Here is a 23,383-nt window from a genome sequence, read left to right on the forward strand (position 1 = left end):
CACCGAAATCAAAGAATTCGACATTTAAAAAATATACACAAAAGGCGGTTACCTCAACAAACCTAACCCAACCAAACCTAACTATCACCGAAATCAAAGAATTCGACATTGCAAAAATATAAAAAAAAACTCGCTAACCTCACCAAACCTAACCCAACCTAACCTAACCATCACCGAAATCAAAGAATTCGACATTGCAAAACATACAAAAAACTCGCTTATCTCACCAAACCTAACCCAACCTAGCCTAACTATCATCGAAATCAAAGAATTCGACATTGCAAAAAAAATACAAAAACTCGCTTACCTCACCAAACCTAACCCAACCTAACCTAACCATCACCGAAATCAAAAAATTCGAGATTGTAGGTTATTCACAAATCGTGCTAACCGCACCAAACCTAACTTAACCTAACCTAACAATCACCAAATTCATAGAATTCGACATTGCAAAAATATACAAAAAACTCGCTAATCTCACCAAACATAACCCAACCTTACCTAACCATCACCGAAATCAAAGAATTCGACATTGCAAAATATACAAAGAACTTGCTACCCTCACTAAACCTAACCCAACCTTACCTAACCATCACCGAAGTCAAAGAATTCGACATTGCAAAAATAAATGAAAAATTTTCTAATCTCACCAAACCTTACCCAAGCTAACCTAAACATCACCGAAATCAAAGAATTCGACATTGCAAAAATATACAAAAAACTCTTTAATCTCACCAAACCTTACCCAACCTAACCTATATATCACCGAAATCAAAGAATTCGACATTGCAAAAATATACAAAAAACTCGCTAACCTCACCAAACCTAACCCAACCTAACCTTACCAACACCGGAATCAAAGAATTACTGTTTGTAAGATTTACACAAAACTCGCAAGCCTCACCAAACCTAACCCATCCTAACCTAACCATCACCGAAATCAAAGAATTCGACATTGCAAAAAATAACAAAAAAACTCGCAAGCCTCACCAAACCTAACCCAACCTAACCTAACCATTGCAAATATATACACAAAACCTGCAAACCTCACCAAACCTAACCCAACCTTACATAACCATCACCGAAATCAAAGAATTCGACATTGCAAAAATATACAAAAAACTCGCTAATCTCACCAAACATAACCCAACCTAACCTAACCATCACCGAAATCAGAGAATTCGACATTGCAAAAATATACAAATATCTCGCTACCCTCACTAAACTTGATCCAACCTAACCTAACCATCACCGAAATCAAAGAGTTCGGGATTGTTAGTAATTCACAAATCGTGCTAACCGTACAAAACCTTACCCAACCTCACATAACCATCACCGAAATCAAAGAATTCGACATTGCAAAAATATACAAAAAACTCGCTAACCTCACCAAACCTAATCCAACCTAACCTTTCCATCACCGAAATCAAAGATTTCGACGTTGCAAATATATACACAAAACCTGCAAACCTCAGCAAACCTAACCCAACCTTACATAACCATCACCGAAATCAAATAATTCGACATTGCAAAAATATACAAAAAACTCGCTAATCTCACCAAACATAACCCAACCTAACCTTACCATCACCGAAAACAAAGAATTCGACATTGCAAAAATATACAAAGAACTCGTTACCCTCACTAAACCTAACCCAACCTAACCTTACCATCACCGAAATCAAAGAGTTCGAGATTGTTAGTTATTCACAAATCGTGCTAACCGTACCAAACCTAACCCAACCTAGCCTAACCATCAGCGAAATCAAAGAATTCGACATTGCAAAAATATACAAAAAACTCGCTAACCTCACCAAACCTAACCCAACCTAACCTTACCAACACCGGAATCAAAGAATAACTGTTTGTAAGATTTACTCAAAACTCGCAAGCCTCACCAAACCTAACCCAACCTAACCTAGCCATCACCGATATCAAAGAAGTCGACATTGCAAATATATACACAAAACCTGCAAACCTCACCAAACCTAACCCAACCTAACATAACCAACACCGAAATCTAAGAATTCGACATTGGAAAAATATAGAAAAAAACTCGCAAACTCACGAAACCTAACCAAACCTAACCTAACCATCAACGAAATCAAAGAATTCGAGATTGTAAGTTATTCACAATTCGTGTTAACCGCACCAAACCTAACCCAACCTAACCTAACCATCACCGAAATTAAAAAATTCGACATTGCAAAAATCTACAAAAAACCCGCTAATCTAACCAAACCTAACCCAACCTAACCTAACCATCACCGATATCAAAGAATTCGACATTGCAAAAATATACAAAGAAATCTCTCTCGTCGACAAACCTAACCCAACCTAACCGAACCATCACCGATATTAAAGAAGTCGACATTGCAAATATATACACAAAACCTGCAAACCTCACCAAACCTAACCCAACCCAACCTAACCATCACCGAAATCAAAGAAATTTGACATTGCGAAAATATACAAAAAACTCGCTACCCTCACCAAACCTAACCCAACCTAACCTTACCAACACCGGAATCAAAGAATAACTGTTTGTAAGATTTACACAAAACTCGCAAGCCTCACCAAAACTAACCCAACCTAACCTAGCCATCACCGATATCAAAGAAGTCGACATTGCAAATATATACACAAAACCTGCAAACCTCACCAAACCTTACCCAACCTAACATAACCAACACCGAAATCTAAGAATTCGACATTGCAAAAATATAGAAAAAACTCGCAAACTCACGAAACCTAACCAAACCTAACCTAACCATCAACGAAATCAAAGAATTCGAGATTGTAAGTTATTCACAATTCGTGTTAACCGCACCAAACCTAACCCAAACTAACCTAACCATCACCGAAATCAAAAAATTCGACATTGCAAAAATCTACAAAAAACCCGCTAATCTAACCAAACCTAACCCAACCTAACCTAACCATCACCGAAATCAAAGAATTCGACATTGCAAAAATATACAAAGAAATCTCTCCCCTCAACAAACCTAACCCAACCTAACCGAACCATCACCGATATTAAAGAAGTCGACATTGCAAATATATACACAAAACCTGCAAACCTCACCAAACATAACCCCACCTTACATAACCATCACCGAAATCAAAGAATTTGACATTGCAAAAATATACAAAAAACTCGTTAATCTCACCAAACCTAACTTAACCTAACCTTACCATCACCGAAATCAAAGAATTCGAGATTGTAGGTTATTCACAAATCGTGCTAACCGCACCAAACCTAACCCAACCTAACCTAAAAATCACCGAATTCATAGAATTCGACATTGCAAAAATATACAAAAAATTCGCTAATCTCACCAAACCTAACCCAAACTAACCTAACCATCACTGAAATCAAAGAATTCGACATTGCAAAATATACAAAGAACTCGCTACCCTCACTAAACCTAACCCAACCTAACCTAACCATCACCGAAGTCAAAGAATTCGACATTGCAAAAATATATGAAAAATTTTCTAATCTCACCAAACCTAACCCAAGCTAACCTAAACATCACCGAAATCAAAGAATTCGACATTGCGAAAATATACAAAAAACTCGTTAATCTCACCAAACCTTACTTAACTTAACCTATATATCACCGAAATCAAAGAATTCGACATTGCAAAAATATACAAAAAACTCGCTAACCTCACCAAACCTAACCCAACCTAACCTTACCAACACCGGAATCAAAGAATTACTGTTTGTAAGATTTACACAAAACTCGCAAGCCTCACCAAACCTAACCCAACCTAACCTAACCATCACCGAAATCAAAGAATTCGACATTGCAAAAAATAACAAAAAAACTCGCAAGCCTCACCAAACCTAACCCAACCTAACCTAACCACTGCAAATATATACACAAAACCTGCAAACCTCACCAAACCTAACCCAACCTTACATAACCATCACCGAAATCAAAGAATTCGACATTGCAAAAATATACAAAAAACTCGCTCATCTCACCAAACATAACCCAACCTAACCTAACCATCACCGAAATCAGAGAATTCGACATTGCAAAAATATACAAATATCTCGCTACCCTCACTAAACTTGATCCAACCTAACCTAACCATCACCGAAATCAAAGAGTTCGGGATTGTTAGTAATTCACAAATCGTGCTAACCGTACAAAACCTTACCCAACCTCACATAACCATCACCGAAATCAAAGAATTCGACATTGCAAAAATATACAAAAAACTCGCTAACCTCACCAAACCAAATCCAACCTAACCTTTCCATCTTCGAAATCAAAGAATTCGACGTTGCAAATATATACACAAAACCTGCAAACCTCACCAAACCTAACCCAACCTTACATAACCATCACCGAAATCAAATAATTCGACATTGCAAAAATATACAAAAAACTCGCTAATCTCACCAAACATAACCCAACCTAACCTTACCATCACCGAAATCAAAGAATTCGACATTGCAAAAATATACAAAAAACTCGCTCATCTCACCAAACATAACCCAACCTAACCTAACCATCACCGAAATCAGAGAATTCGACATTGCAAAAATATACAAATATCTCGCTACCCTCACTAAACTTGATCCAACCTAACCTAACCATCACCGAAATCAAAGAGTTCGGGATTGTTAGTAATTCACAAATCGTGCTAACCGTACAAAACCTTACCCAACCTCACATAACCATCACCGAAATCAAAGAATTCGACATTGCAAAAATATACAAAAAACTCGCTAACCTCACCAAACCAAATCCAACCTAACCTTTCCATCTTCGAAATCAAAGAATTCGACGTTGCAAATATATACACAAAACCTGCAAACCTCACCAAACCTAACCCAACCTTACATAACCATCACCGAAATCAAATAATTCGACATTGCAAAAATATACAAAAAACTCGCTAATCTCACCAAACATAACCCAACCTAACCTTACCATCACCGAAATCAAAGAATTCGACATTGCAAAAATATACAAAAAACTCGCTCATCTCACCAAACATAACCCAACCTAACCTAACCATCACCGAAATCAGAGAATTCGACATTGCAAAAATATACAAATATCTCGCTACCCTCACTAAACTTGATCCAACCTAACCTAACCATCACCGAAATCAAAGAGTTCGGGATTGTTAGTAATTCAAAAATCGTGCTAACCGTACAAAACCTTACCCAACCTCACATAACCATCACCGAAATCAAAGAATTCGACATTGCAAAAATATACAAAAAACTCGCTAACCTCACCAAACCTAAACCAACCTAACCTTTCCATCACCGAAATCAAAGAATTCGACGTTGCAAATATATACACAAAACCTGCAAACCTCACCAAACCTAACCCAACCTTACATAACCATCACCGAAATCAAATAATTCGACATTGCAAAAATATACAAAAAACTCGCTAACCTCAGCAAACCTAACCCAACCTAACCTTACCAACACCGGAATCAAAGAATAACTGTTTGTAAGATTTACACAAAACTCGCAAGCCTCACCAAACCTAACCCAACCTAACCTAGCCATCACCGATATCAAAGAAGTCGACATTGCAAATATATACACAAAACCTGCAAACCTCACCAAACCTGACCCAACCTAACCTAACCATCACCGATATCAAAGAATTCGACATTGCAAAAATATACAAAGAAATCTCTCCCCTCGACAAACCTAACCCAACCTAACCGAACCATCACCGATATTAAAGAAGTCGACATTGCAAATATATACACAAAACCTGCAAACCTCACCAAACCTAACCCAACCTAACCTAACCATCACCGAAATCAAAGAAATCGACATTGCGAAAATATACAAAAAACTCGCTACCCTCACCAAACCTAACCCAACCTAACCTAACCATCACCGATATCAAAGAAGTCGACATTGCAAATATATACACAAAACCTACAAACCTCACCAAACCTAACCCAACCTAACATAACCATCACCGAAATCAAAGAATTCGACATTGCAAAAATATACAAAAAACTCGCTAATCTCACCAAACAAAACCCAACCTAACCTAACCATCAGCGAAATCAAAGAATTCGACATTTCAAAAATATACAAAAAACTCGTTAATCTCACCAAACCTAACCCAACCTAACCCTACCATCACCGAAATCAAAGAATTCGAGATTGTAGGTTATTCACAAATCGTGCTAACCGCACCAAACCTAACCCAACCTAACCTAACAATCACCGAATTCATAGAATTCGACATTGCAAAAATATACAAAAAACTCGCTAACCTCACCAAACCTAACCCAACCTAACCTAACCATTACCGAAATCAAAGAATTCGACATTGCAAAAATATATGAAAAATTCGCTAATCTCACCAAACCTTACCCAAGCTAACCTAAACATCACCGAAATCAAAGAATTCGACATTGCAAAAATATACAAAAAACTCGTTAATCTCACCAAACCTAACCCAACCTAACCTATATATCACCGAAATCAAAGAATTCGACATTGCAAAAAATAACAAAAAAACTCGCAAGCCTCACCAAACCTAACCCAACCTAACCGAACCATCACCGATATCAAAGAATTACTGTTTGTAAGATTAACACAATACTCGCAAGCCTCACCAAACCTAACATAACCATCACCGAAATCTAAGAATTCGACATTGCAAAAATATACAAAAAACTCGTTAATCTCACCAAACCTAACCCAACCTAACCTATATATCACCGAAATCAAAGAATTCGACATTGCAAAAATATACAAAGAAATCTCTCCCCTCAACAAACCTAACCCAACCTAACCGAACCATTACCGATATTAAAGAAGTCGACATTGCAAATATATACACAAAACCTGCAAACCTCACCAAACCTAACCCAACCTTACATAACCATCACCGAAATCAAAGAATTCGACATTGCAAAAATATAAAAAAAACTCGTTAATCTCACCAAACCTAACCTTACCATTACCGAAATCAAAGAATTCGAGATTGTAGGTTATTCACAAATCGTGCTAACCGCACCAAACCTAACCCAACCTAACCTAACAATCACAGAATTCATAGAATTCGACATTGCAAAAATATACAAAAAATTCGCTAATCTCACCAAACCTAACCCAACCTAACATAACCATCACCGAAATCTAAGAATTCGACATTGCAAAAATATACAAAAAACTCGTTAATCTCACCAAACCTAACCCAACCTAACCAATATATCACCGAAATCAAAGAATTCGACATTGCAAAAATATACAAAAAACTCGCTAACTTCACCAAACCTAACCCAACCTAACCTTACCATCACCAAAATCAAAGAATTCGACATTGCAAAAATATACAAAGAAATCTCTCCCCTCAACAAAGCTAACCCAACCTAACCGAACCATCACCGATATTAAAGAAGTCGACATTGCAAATATATACACAAAACCTGCAAACCTCACCAAACCTAACCCAACTTTACATAACCATCACCGAAATCAAAGAATTCGACATTGCAAAAATATACAAAAAACTCGTTAATCTCACCAAACCTAACCCAACCTAACCTTACCATCACCGAAATCAAAGAATTCGAGATTGTAGGTTATTCACAAATCGTGCTAACCGCACCAAACCTAACCCAACGTAACCTAACAATCACCGAATTCATAGAATTCGACATTGCAAAAATATACAAAAAATTCGCTAATCTCACCAAACCTAACCCAACCTAACCTCACCATCACCGAAATCAAAGAATTCGACATTGTTAAAATATACAAAATACTCGCTTACCTCACCAAACCTAACCCAACCTAACCTAACCAACACCGGAATCAAAGAATAACTGTTTGTAAGATTTACACAATACTCGCAAGCCTCACCAAACCTAACCCAACCTAACCTTACCATCACCGAAATCAAAGAATTCGACATTGCTAAAATATACAAAGAACTCGCTAATCTCACCAAACCTAACCCAACCTAACCTAACCAACACCGGAATCAAAGAATTCGACGTTGCAAATATATACACAAAACCTGCAAACCTCACCAAACCTAACCCAACCTTACATAACCATCACCGAAATCAAAGAATTCGACATTGCAAAATTATACAAAAAACTCGCTAATCTCACCAAACCTAACCCGACCTAACCTTACCAACACCGGAATCAAAGAATTCGACGTTGCAAATATATACACAAAACCTGCAAACCTCACCAAACCTAACCCAACCTTACATAACCATCACCGAAATCAAAGAATTCGACATTGCAAAAATATACAAAAAACTCGCTAATCTCACCAAACATAACCCAACCTAACCTTACCATCACCGAAATCAAAGAGTTCGAGATTGTTAGTTATTCACAAATCGTGCTAACCGTACCAAATCTAACCCAACCTAACCTAACCATCAGCGAAATCAAAGAATTCGACATTGCAAAAATATACAAAAAACTCGCCAATCTCACCAAACCTAACCCAACGTAACCTATTCATCACCGAAATCAAAGAATTCGACATTGCAAAAATATACAAAGATCTCGCAACCCTCACCAAACTTAATCCAACCTAACCTAACCATCACCGAAATCAAAGAGTTCGAGATTGTTAGTTATTCACAAATCGTGCTAACCGTACAAAACCTTACCCAACCTCACATAACCATCACCGAAATCAAAGAATTTGACATTGCAAAAATATACACAAAAGGTGGTTACCTCACCAAACCAAGCTCAACCTAACCTAACTATCACCGAAATCAAAGAATTCGACATTGCAAAAATATACAAAAAACTCGCTAACCTCAACAAACCTAATCCAACCTAACCTTTCCATCACCGAAATCAAAGAATTCGACGTTGCAAATATATACACAAAACCTGCAAACCGCACCAAACCTAACCCAACCTAACCTAACCATCACCGAAATCAAAGAATTCGACATTGCAAAAATGTACACAAAAGGTGGTTACCTTACCAAACCTAATCCAACCTAACCTAACTATCACCGAAATCAAAGAATTCGACATTGCAAATATATACACAAAACCTGCAAACCTCACCAAACCTAACCCAATCTAACCTTACCAACACCGGAATCAAAGAATTCCTGTTTGTAAGATTTACACAAATCTCGCAAGCCTCACCAAACCTAACCCAACTTTACCTAACCATCACCGAAATCGAAGAATTCGACATTGCAAAAATATACAAAGGACTCGCTACCCTCACTAAACCTAATCCAACCTAACCTAACCATCACCGAAATCAGAGAATTCGAGATTGTAAGTTATTCACAAATCGTGCTAACCGCACCAAACCTGACCCAACTTAACCTAACCATCACCGAAATCAAAGAATACGACATTGCAAAAATATACAAAAAACTCGCTTTTCTCACCAAACCTAACCCAACCTAACCTAACTATCACCGAAATCAAAGAATTTGACATTGCAAATATAAACACAAAACCTGCAAACCTCACCAAACCTAACCCAACCTTACATAACCATCACCGAAATCATAGAATTCGACATTGCAAAAATATACAAAAAATTCGCTAATCTCACCAAACCTAACCCAAACTAACCTAACCATCACCGAAATCAAAGAATTCGACATTGCAAAATATACAAAGAACTCGCAACCCTCACTAAACCTAACCGAACCTAACCTAACCATCACCGAAATCAAAGAGCTCGAGATTGTTAGCTATTCACAAATCGTGCTAACCGTACAAAACCTAACCCAACCTCACATAACCATCACCGAAATCAAAGAATTCGACCTTGCAAAAATATACAAAAAAACTCGCTAACCTCACCAAACCTAACCCAACCTAACCTAACCATCACCGAAATCAAAGAATTCGACATTGCAAAACATACAAAAAACTCGCTACCCTCATTAAACCTAACCCAACCTAACCTAACCATCACCGATATCAAAAAATTCGACATTGCAAATATATACACAAAACCTGCAAACCTCACCAAACCTTACCCAACCTTACATTACCATCTCCGAAATCAAAGAAATCGACAAAAATATACAAAAAACTCGCTTATCTCACCAAACATAACCCAACCTAACCTAACCATCACCGAAGTCAAAGAATTCGACATTGCAAAAATATACACAAAAGGTGGTTAATTAACCAAACCTAACCCAACCGAACCTAACTATCACCGAAAACAAAGAATTCGACATTGCAAAAATATACAAAGAACTCGCTAACCTCACCAAACCTAATCCAACCTAACCTTTCCATCACCGAAATCAAAGAATTCGACGTTGCAAATATATACACAAAACCTGCTAACCTCACCAAACCTAACCCAACCTTACATAACCATCACCGAAATCAAAGAATTCGACATTGCAAAAATATACAAAAAACTCGCTAATCTCACCAAACATAACCCAACCTAACCTTACCATCACCGAAATCAAAGAATTCGACATTGCTAAAATATACAAAGAACTCGCTAATCTCACCAAACCTAACCCAACCTAACCTAACCAACACCGGAATCAAAGAATTCGACGTTGCAAATATATACACAAAACCTGCAAACCTCACCAAACCTAACCCAACCTTACATAACCATCACCGAAATCAAAGAATTCGACATTCCAAAATTATACAAAAAACTCGCTAATCTCACCAAACCTAACCCGACCTAACCTTACCAACACCGGAATCAAAGAATTCGACGTTGCAAATATATACACAAAACCTGCAAACCTCACCAAACCTAACCCAACCTTACATAACCATCACCGAAATCAAAGAATTCGACATTGCAAAAATATACAAAAAACTCGCTAATCTCACCAAACATAACCCAACCTAACCTTACCATCACCGAAATCAAAGAGTTCGAGATTGTTAGTTATTCACAAATCGTGCTAACCGTACCAAATCTAACCCAACCTAACCTAACCATCAGCGAAATCAAAGAATTCGACATTGCAAAAATATACAAAAAACTCGCCAATCTCACCAAACCTAACCCAACGTAACCTATTCATCACCGAAATCAAAGAATTCGACATTGCAAAAATATACAAAGATCTCGCAACCCTCACCAAACTTAATCCAACCTAACCTAACCATCACCGAAATCAAAGAGTTCGAGATTGTTAGTTATTCACAAATCGTGCTAACCGTACAAAACCTTACCCAACCTCACATAACCATCACCGAAATCAAAGAATTTGACATTGCAAAAATATACACAAAAGGTGGTTACCTCACCAAACCAAGCTCAACCTAACCTAACTATCACCGAAATCAAAGAATTCGACATTGCAAAAATATACAAAAAACTCGCTAACCTCACCAAACCTAATCCAACCTAACCTTTCCATCACCGAAATCAAAGAATTCGACGTTGCAAATATATACACAAAACCTGCAAACCGCACCAAACCTAACCCAACCTAACCTAACCAACACCGGAATCAAAGAATTACTGTTTGTAAGATTTACACAAAACTCGCAAGCCTCACCAAACCTAACCCAACCTAACCTAACCATCACCGAAATCAAAGAATTCGACATTGCAAAAATGTACACAAAAGGTGGTTACCTTACCAAACCTAATCCAACCTAACCTAACTATCACCGAAATCAAAGAATTCGACATTGCAAATATATACACAAAACCTGCAAACCTCACCAAACCTAACCCAATCTAACCTTACCAACACCGGAATCAAAGAATTCCTGTTTGTAAGATTTACAAAAATCTCGCAAGCCTCACCAAACCTAACCCAACTTTACCTAACCATCACCGAAATCAAAGAATTCGACATTGCAAAAATATACAAAGGACTCGCTACCCTCACTAAACCTAATCCAACCTAACCTAACTATCACCGAAATCAAAGAATTCGACATTGCAAATATAAACACAAAACCTGCAAACCTCACCAAACCTAACCCAACCTAACCTAACCATCACCGAAATCAAAGAATTCGACATTGCAAAAATATATGAAAAATTCGCTAATCTCACCAAACCTTACCCAAGCTAACCTAAACATCACCGAAATCAAAGAATTCGACATTGCAAAAATATACAAAAAACTCGTTTATCTCACCAAACCTAACCCAACCTAACCTATATATCACCGAAATCAAAGAATTCGACATTGCAAAAAATAACAAAAAAACTCGCAAGCCTCACCAAACCTAACCCAACCTAACCGAACCATCACCGATATCAAAGAATTACTGTTTGTAAGATTAACACAATACTCGCAAGCCTCACCAAACCTAACATAACCATCACCGAAATCTAAGAATTCGACATTGCAAAAATATACAAAAAACTCGTTAATCTCACCAAACCTAACCCAACCTAACCTATATATCACCGAAATCAAAGAATTCGACATTGCAAAAATATACAAAGAAATCTCTCCCCTCAACAAACCTAACCCAACCTAACCGAACCATCACCGATATTAAAGAAGTCGACATTGCAAATATATACACAAAACCTGCAAACCTCACCAAACCTAACCCAACCTTACATAACCATCACCGAAATCAAAGAATTCGACATTGCAAAAATATAAAAAAAACTCGTTAATCTCACCAAACCTAACCCAACCTAACCTTACCATTACCGAAATCAAAGAATTCGAGATTGTAGGTTATTCACAAATCGTGCTAACCGCACCAAACCTAACCCAACCTAACCTAACAATCACAGAATTCATAGAATTCGACATTGCAAAAATATACAAAAAATTCGCTAATCTCACCAAACCTAACCCAACCTAACATAACCATCACCGAAATCTAAGAATTCGACATTGCAAAAATATACAAAAAACTCGTTAATCTCACCAAACCTAACCCAACCTAACCTATATATCACCGAAATCAAAGAATTCGACATTGCAAAAATATACAAAGAAATCTCTCCCCTCAACAAACCTAACCCAACCTAACCGAACCATCACCGATATTAAAGAAGTCGACATTGCAAATATATACACAAAACCTGCAAACCTCACCAAACCTAACCCAACCTTACATAACCATCACCGAAATCATAGAATTCGACATTGCAAAAATATACAAAAAACTCGTTAATCTCACCAAACCTAACCCAACCTAACCTTACCATCACCGAAATCAAAGAATTCGAGATTGTAGGTTATTCACAAATCGTGCTAACCGCACCAAACCTAACCCAACCTAACCTAACAATCACCGAATTCATAGAATTCGACATTGCAAAAATATACAAAAAATTCGCTAATCTCACCAAACCTAACCCAACCTAACCTCACCATCACCGAAATCAAAAAATTCGACATTGTAAAAATATACAAAATACTCGCTTACCTCACCAAACCTAACCCAACCTAACCTAACCAACACCGGAATCAAAGAATAACTGTTTGTTAGATTTACACAATACTCGCAAGCCTCACCAAACCTAACCCAACCTAACCTTACCATCACCGAAATCAAAGAATTCGACATTGCTAAAATATACAAAGAACTCGCTAATCTCACCAAACCTAACCCAACCTAACCTAACCAACACCGGAATCAAAGAATTCGACGTTGCAAATATATACACAAAACCTGCAAACCTCACCAAACCTAACCCAACCTTACATAACCATCACCGAAATCAAAGAATTCGACATTGTAAAATTATACAAAAAACTCGCTAATCTCACCAAACCTAACCCGACCTAACCTTACCAACACCGGAATCAAAGAATTCGACGTTGCAAATATATACACAAAACCTGCAAACCTCACCAAACCTACCCCAACCTTACATAACCATCACCGAAATCAAAGAATTCGACATTGCAAAAATATACACAAAAGGTGGTTAATTCAACAAACCTAACCCAACCTAACCTAACTATCACCGAAATCAAAGAATTCGACATTGCAAAAATATACAAAGAACTCGCTACTCTCACTAAACCTAACCCAACCTAACCTAACCATCATCGAAATCAAAGAGTTCGAGATTGTTAGTTATTCACAAATCGTGCTAACCGTACCAAATCTAACCCAACCTAACCTAACCATCAGCGAAATCAAAGAATTCGACATTGCAAAAATATACAAAAAACTCGCCAATCTCACCAAACCTAACCCAACGTAACCTATTCTTCACCGAAATCAAAGAATTCGACATTGCAAAAATATACAAAGATCTCGCAACCCTCACCAAACTTAATCCAACCTAACCTAACCATCACCGAAATCAAAGAGTTCGAGATTGTTAGTTATTCACAAATCGTGCTAACCGTACAAAACCTTACCCAACCTCACATAACCATCACCGAAATCAAAGAATTTGACATTGCAAAAATATACACAAAAGGTGGTTACCTCACCAAACCAAGCTCAACCTAACCTAACTATCACCGAAATCAAAGAATTCGACATTGCAAAAATATACAAAAAACTCGCTAACCTCACCAAACCTAATCCAACCTAACCTTTCCATCACCGAAATCAAAGAATTCGACGTTGCAAATATATACACAAAACCTGCAAACCGCACCAAACCTAACCCAACCTAACCTAACCAACACCGGAATCAAAGAATTACTGTTTGTATAATTTACACAAAACTCGCAAGCCTCACCAAACCTAACCCAACCTAACCTAACCATCACCGAAATCAAAGAATTCGACATTGCAAAAATGTACACAAAAGGTGGTTACCTTACCAAACCTAATCCAACCTAACCTAACTATCACCGAAATCAAAGAATTCGACATTGCAAATATATACACAAAACCTGCAAACCTCACCAAACCTAACCCAATCTAACCTTACCAACACCGGAATCAAAGAATTCCTGTTTGTAAGATTTACAAAAATCTCGCAAGCCTCACCAAACCTAACCCAACTTTACCTAACCATCACCGAAATCAAAGAATTCGACATTGCAAAAATATACAAAGGACTCGCTACCCTCACTAAACCTAATCCAACCTAACCTAACCATCACCGAAATCAGAGAATTCGAGATTGTAAGTTATTCACAAATCGTGCTAACCGCACCAAACCTGACCCAACTTAACCTAACCATCACCGAAATCAAAGAATACGACATTGCAAAAATATACAAAAAACTCGCTTTTCTCACCAAACCTAACCCAACCTAACCTAACTATCACCGAAATCAAAGAATTCGACATTGCAAATATAAACACAAAACCTGCAAACCTCACCAAACCTAACCCAACCTAACCTAACCATCACCGAAATCAAAGAATTCGACATTGCAAAAATATATGAAAAATTCGCTAATCTCACCAAACCTTACCCAAGCTAACCTAAACATCACCGAAATCAAAGAATTCGACATTGCAAAAATATACAAAAAACTCGTTAATCTCACCAAACCTAACCCAACCTAACCTATATATCACCGAAATCAAAGAATTCGACATTGCAAAAAATAACAAAAAAACTCGCAAGCCTCACCAAACCTAACCCAACCTAACCGAACCATCACCGATATCAAAGAATTACTGTTTGTAAGATTAACACAATACTCGCAAGCCTCACCAAACCTAACATAACCATCACCGAAATCTAAGAATTCGACATTGCAAAAATATACAAAAAACTCGTTAATCTCACCAAACCTAACCCAACCTAACCTATATATCACCGAAATCAAAGAATTCGACATTGCAAAAATATACAAAGAAATCTCTCCCCTCAACAAACCTAACCCAACCTAACCGAACCATCACCGATATTAAAGAAGTCGACATTGCAAATATATACACAAAACCTGCAAACCTCACCAAACCTAACCCAACCTTACATAACCATCACCGAAATCAAAGAATTCGACATTGCAAAAATATAAAAAAAACTCGTTAATCTCACCAAACCTAACCCAACCTAACCTTACCATTACCGAAATCAAAGAATTCGAGATTGTAGGTTATTCACAAATCGTGCTAACCGCACCAAACCTAACCCAACCTAACCTAACAATCACAGAATTCATAGAATTCGACATTGCAAAAATATACAAAAAATTCGCTAATCTCACCAAACCTAACCCAACCTAACATAACCATCACCGAAATCTAAGAATTCGACATTGCAAAAATATACAAAAAACTCGTTAATCTCACCAAACCTAACCCAACCTAACCTATATATCACCGAAATCAAAGAATTCGACATTGCAAAAATATACAAAAAACTCGCTAACTTCACCAAACCTAACCCAACCTAACCTTACCATCACCAAAATCAAAGAATTCGACATTGCAAAAATATACAAAGAAATCTCTCCCCTCAACAAACCTAACCCAACCTAACCGAACCATCACCGATATTAAAGAAGTCGACATTGCAAATATATACACAAAACCTGCAAACCTCACCAAACCTAACCCAACCTTACATAACCATCACCGAAATCAAAGAATTCGACATTGCAAAAATATACAAAAAACTCGCTTTTCTCACCAAACCTAACCCAACCTAACCTAACTATCACCGAAATCAAAGAATTCGACATTGCAAATATAAACACAAAACCTGCAAACCTCACCAAACCTAACCCAACCTTACATAACCATCACCGAAATCATAGAATTCGACATTGCAAAAATATACAAAAAATTCGCTAATCTCACCAAACCTAACCCAAACTAACCTAAACATCACCGAAATCAAAGAATTCGACATTGCAAAATATACAAAGAACTCGCTACCCTCACTAAACCTAACCGAACCTAACCTAACCATCACCGAAATCAAAGAGCTCGAGATTGTTAGCTATTCACAAATCGTGCTAACCGTACAAAACCTAACCCAACCTCACATAACCATCACCGAAATCAAAGAATTCGACCTTGCAAAAATATACAAAAAAACTCGCTAACCTCACCAAACCTAACCCAACCTAACCTAACCATCACCGAAATCAAAGAATTCGACATTGCAAAAATATACAAAAAACTCGCTAATCTCACCAAACATAACCCAACCTAACCTAACCATCACCGAAGTCAAAGAATTCGACATTGCAAAAATATACACAAAAGGTGGTTAATTAACCAAACCTAACCCAACCGAACCTAACTATCACCGAAAACAAAGAATTTGACATTGCAAAAATATACAAAGAACTCGCTACCCTCACTAAACCTAACCCAACCTAACCTAACCATCACCGAAATCAAAGAGTTTGAGATTGTTAGTTATTCACAAATCGTGCTTACCGTACCAAACCTAACCCAACCTAACCTAACCATCACCGATATCAAAGAGTTCGACATTGCAAAAATATACAAAAAACTCGCTCCCCTCACTAAACCTAACCGAACCTAACCTAACCATCACCGAAATCAAAGAGCTCGAGATTGTTAGCTATTCACAAATCGTGCTAACCGTACAAAACCTAACCCAACCTCACATAACCATCACCGGAATCAAAGAATTCGACCTTGCAAAAATATACAAAAAACTCGCTAATCTCACCAAACCTAACCCAACCTAACCTAACCATCACCGAAATCAAAAAAGTCGACATTGCAAAAATCTACAAAAAACCCGCTAATCTAATCAAACCTAACCCAACCTTACCTAATCATCACCGAAATCAAAGAATTCGACATTGCGAAAATATACAAAGAAATCTCTCCCCTCAACAAACCTAACCCAACCTAACCGAACCATCACCGATATCAAAGAAGTCGACATTGCAAATATATACACAAAACCTGCAAACCTCACCAAACCTAACCCAACCTTACATAACCATCACCGAAATCAAAGATCTCGACATTGCAAAAATATACAAATATCTCGCTACCCTCACTAAACTTGATCCAACCTAACCTAACCATCACCGAAATCAAAGAGTTCGGGATTGATAGTAATTCACAAATCGTGCTAACCGTACAAAACCTTACCCAACCTCACATAACCATCACCGAAATCAAAGAATTCGACATTGCAAAAATATACAAAAAACTCGCTTACCTCACCAAACCTAATCCAACCTAACCTTTCCATCACCGAAATCAAAGAATTCGACGTTGCAAATATATACACAAAACCTGCTCACCTCACCAAACCTAACCCAACCTTACATAACCATCACCGAAATCAAATAATTCGACATTGCAAAAATATACAAAAAACTCGCTAATCTCACCAAACATAACCCAACCTAACCTTACCATCACCGAAATCAAAGAATTTGACATTGCAAAAATATACACAAAAGGTGGTTAATTCACCAAACTTAACCCAACCTAACCTAACTATCACCGAAATCAAAGAATTCGACATTGCAAAAATATACAAAGAACTCGTTACCCTCACTAAACCTAACCCAACCTTACCTTACCATCACCGAAATCAAAGAGTTCGAGATTGTTAGTTATTCACAAATCGTGCTAACCGTACCAAACCTAACCCAACCTAACCTAACCATCAGCGAAATCAAAGAATTCGACATTGCAAAAATCTACAAAAAACCCGCTAATCTAACCAAACCTAACCCAACCTAACCTAACCATCACCGATATCAAAGAATTCGACATTGCAAAAATATACAAAGAAATCTCTCCCCTCGACAAACCTAACCCAACCTAACCGAACCATCACCGATATTAAAGAAGTCGACATTGCAAATATATACACAAAACCTGCAAACCTCACCAAACCTAACCCAACCTAACCTAACCATCACCGAAATCAAAGAAATCGACATTGCGAAAATATACAAAAAACTCGCTTCCCTCACCAAACCTAACCCAACCTAACCTAACCATCACCGATATCAAAGAAGTCGACATTGCAAATATATACACAAAACTTACAAACCTCACCAAACCTAACCCAACCTAACCTCACCATCACCGAAATCAAAAAATTCGACATTGTAAAAATATACAAAATACTCGCTTACCTCACCAAACCTAACCCAACCTAACCTAACCAACACCGGAATCAAAGAATAACTGTTTGTTAGATTTACACAATACTCGCAAGCCTCACCAAACCTAACCCAACCTAACCTTACCATCACCGAAATCAAAGAATTCGACATTGCTAAAATATACAAAGAACTCGCTAATCTCACCAAACCTAACCCAACCTAACCTAACCAACACCGGAATCAAAGAATTCGACGTTGCAAATATATACACAAAACCTGCAAATCTCACCAAACCTAACCCAACCTTACATAACCATCACCGAAATCAAAGAATTCGACATTGTAAAATTATACAAAAAACTCGCTAATCTCACCAAACCTAACCCGACCTAACCTTACCAACACCGGAATCAAAGAATTCGACGTTGCAAATATATACACAAAACCTGCAAACCTCACCAAACCTACCCCAACCATACATAACCATCACCGAAATCAAAGAATTCGACATTGCAAAAATATACACAAAAGGTGGTTAATTCAACAAACCTAACCCAACCTAACCTAACTATCACCGAAATCAAAGAATTCGACATTGCAAAAATATACAAAGAACTCGCTACTCTCACTTAACCTAACCCAACCTAACCTAACCATCATCGAAATCAAAGAGTTCGAGATTGTTAGTTATTCACAAATCGTGCTAACCGTACCAAATCTAACCCAACCTAACCTAACCATCAGCGAAATCAAAGAATTCGACATTGCAAAAATATACAAAAAACTCGCCAATCTCACCAAACCTAACCCAACGTAACCTATTCTTCACCGAAATCAAAGAATTCGACATTGCAAAAATATACAAAGATCTCGCAACCCTCACCAAACTTAATCCAACCTAACCTAACCATCACCGAAATCAAAGAGTTCGAGATTGTTAGTTATTCACAAATCGTGCTAACCGTACAAAACCTTACCCAACCTCACATAACCATCACCGAAATCAAAGAATTTGACATTGCAAAAATATACACAAAAGGTGGTTACCTCACCAAACCAAGCTCAACCTAACCTAACTATCACCGAAATCAAAGAATTCGACATTGCAAAAATATACAAAAAACTCGCTAACCTCACCAAACCTAATCCAACCTAACCTTTCCATCACCGAAATCAAAGAATTCGACGTTGCAAATATATACACAAAACCTGCAAACCGCACCAAACCTAACCCAACCTAACCTAACCAACACCGGAATCAAAGAATTACTGTTTGTAAGATTTACACAAAACTCGCAAGCCTCACCAAACCTAACCCAACCTAACCTAACCATCACCGAAATCAAAGAATTCGACATTGCAAAAATGTACACAAAAGGTGGTTACCTTACCAAACCTAATCCAACCTAACCTAACTATCACCGAAATCAAAGAATTCGACATTGCAAATATAAACACAAAACCTGCAAACCTCACCAAACCTAACCCAATCTAACCTTACCAACACCGGAATCAAAGAATTCCTGTTTGTAAGATTTACAAAAATCTCGCAAGCCTCACCAAACCTAACCCAACTTTACCTAACCATCACCGAAATCAAAGAATTCGACATTGCAAAAATATACAAAGGACTCGCTACCCTCACTAAACCTAATCCAACCTAACCTAACCATCACCGAAATCAGAGAATTCGAGATTGTAAGTTATTCACAAATCGTGCTTACCGCACCAAACCTGACCCAACTTAACCTAACCATCACCGAAATCAAAGAATACGACATTGCAAAAATATACAAAAAACTCGCTTTTCTCACCAAACCTAACCCAACCTAACCTAACTTTCACCGAAATCAAAGAATTCGACATTGCAAATATAAACACAAAACCTGCAAACCTCACCAAACCTAACCCAACCTAACCTAACCATCACCGAAATCAAAGAATTCGACATTGCAAAAATATATGAAAAATTCGCTAATCTCACCAAACCTTACCCAAGCTAACCTAAACATCACCGAAATCAAAGAATTCGACATTGCAAAAATATACAAAAAACTCGTTAATCTCACCAAACCTAACCCAACCTAACCTATATATCACCGAAATCAAAGAATTCGACATTGCAAAAAATAACAAAAAAACTCGCAAGCCTCACCAAACCTAACCCAACCTAACCGAACCATCACCGATATCAAAGAATTACTGTTTGTAAGATTAACACAATACTCGCAAGCCTCACCAAACCTAACATAACCATCACCGAAATCTAAGAATTCGACATTGCAAAAATATACAAAAAACTCGTTAATCTCACCAAACCTAACCCAACCTAACCTATATATCACCGAAATCAAAGAATTCGACATTGCAAAAATATACAAAGAAATCTCTCCCCTCAACAAACCTAACCCAACCTAACCGAACCATCACCGATATTAAAGAAGTCGACATTGCAAATATATACACAAAACCTGCAAACCTCACCAAACCTAACCCAACCTTACATAACCATCACCGAAATCAAAGAATTCGACATTGCAAAAATATAAAAAAAACTCGTTAATCTCACCAAACCTAACCCAACCTAACCTTACCATTACCGAAATCAAAGAATTCGAGATTGTAGGTTATTCACAAATCGTGCTAACCGCACCAAACCTAACCCAACCTAACCTAACAATCACAGAATTCATAGAATTCGACATTGCAAAAATATACAAAAAATTCGCTAATCTCACCAAACCTAACCCAACCTAACATAACCATCACCGAAATCTAAGAATTCGACATTGCAAAAATATACAAAAAACTCGTTAATCTCACCAAACCTAACCCAACCTAACCTTTATATCACCGAAATAAAAGAATTCGACATTGCAAAAATATACAAAAAACTCGCTAACTTCACCAAACCTAACCCAACCTAACCTTACCATCACCAAAATCAAAGAATTCGACATTGCAAAAATATACAAAGAAATCTCTCCCCTCAACAAACCTAACCCAACCTAACCGAACCATCACCGATATTAAAGAAGTCGACATTGCAAATATATACACAAAACCTGCAAACCTCACCAAACCTAACCCAACCTTACATAACCATCACCGAAATCAAAGAATTCGACATTGCAAAAATATACAAAAAACTCGTTAATCTCACCAAACCTAACCCAACCTAACCTTACCATCACCGAAATCAAAGAATTCGAGATTGTAGGTTATTCACAAATCGTGCTAACCGCACCAAACCTAACCCAACCTAACCTAACAATCACCGAATTCATAGAATTCGACATTGCAAAAATATACAAAAAATTCGCTAATCTCACCAAACCTAACCCAACCTAACCTCACCATCACCGAAATCAAAAAATTCGACATTGTAAAAATATACAAAATACTCGCTTACCTCACCAAACCTAACCCAACCTAACCTAACCAACACCGGAATCAAAGAATAACTGTTTGTTAGATTTACACAATACTCGCAAGCCTCACCAAACCTAACCCAACCTAACCTTACCATCACCGAAATCAAAGAATTCGACATTGCTAAAATATACAAAGAACTCGCTTATCTCACCAAACCTAACCCAACCTAACCTAACCAACACCGGAATCAAAGAATTCGACGTTGCAAATATATACACAAAACCTGCAAACCTCACCAAACCTAACCCAACCTTACATAACCATCACCGAAATCAAAGAATTCGACATTGCAAAATTATACAAAAAACTCGCTAATCTCACCAAACCTAACCCGACCTAACCTTACCAACACCGGAATCAAAGAATTCGACGTTGCAAATATATACACAAAACCTGCAAACCTCACCAAACCTACCCCAACCTTACATAACCATCACCGAAATCAAAGAATTCGACATTGCAAAAATATACACAAAAGGTGGTTAATTCAACAAACCTAACCCAACCTAACCTAACTATCACCGAAATCAAAGAATTCGACATTGCAAAAATATACAAAGAACTCGCTACTCTCACTAAACCTAACCCAACCTAACCTAACCATCATCGAAATCAAAGAGTTCGAGATTGTTAGTTATTCACAAATCGTGCTAACCGTACCAAATCTAACCCAACCTAACCTAACCATCAGCGAAATCAAAGAATTCGACATTGCAAAAATATACAAAAAACTCGCCAATCTCACCAAACCTAACCCAACGTAACCTATTCTTCACCGAAATCAAAGAATTCGACATTGCAAAAATATACAAAGATCTCGCAACCCTCACCAAACTTAATCCAACCTAACCTAACCATCACCGAAATCAAAGAGTTCGAGATTGTTAGTTATTCCCAAATCGTGCTAACCGTACAAAACCTTACCCAACCTCACATAACCATCACCGAAATCAAAGAATTTGACATTGCAAAAATATACACAAAAGGTGGTTACCTCACCAAACCAAGCTCAACCTAACCT

This window comes from Arctopsyche grandis, chromosome 7 (genome assembly GCF_051622035.1).
Source record: "Arctopsyche grandis isolate Sample6627 chromosome 7, ASM5162203v2, whole genome shotgun sequence".
Taxonomy (NCBI): domain Eukaryota; kingdom Metazoa; phylum Arthropoda; class Insecta; order Trichoptera; family Hydropsychidae; genus Arctopsyche; species Arctopsyche grandis.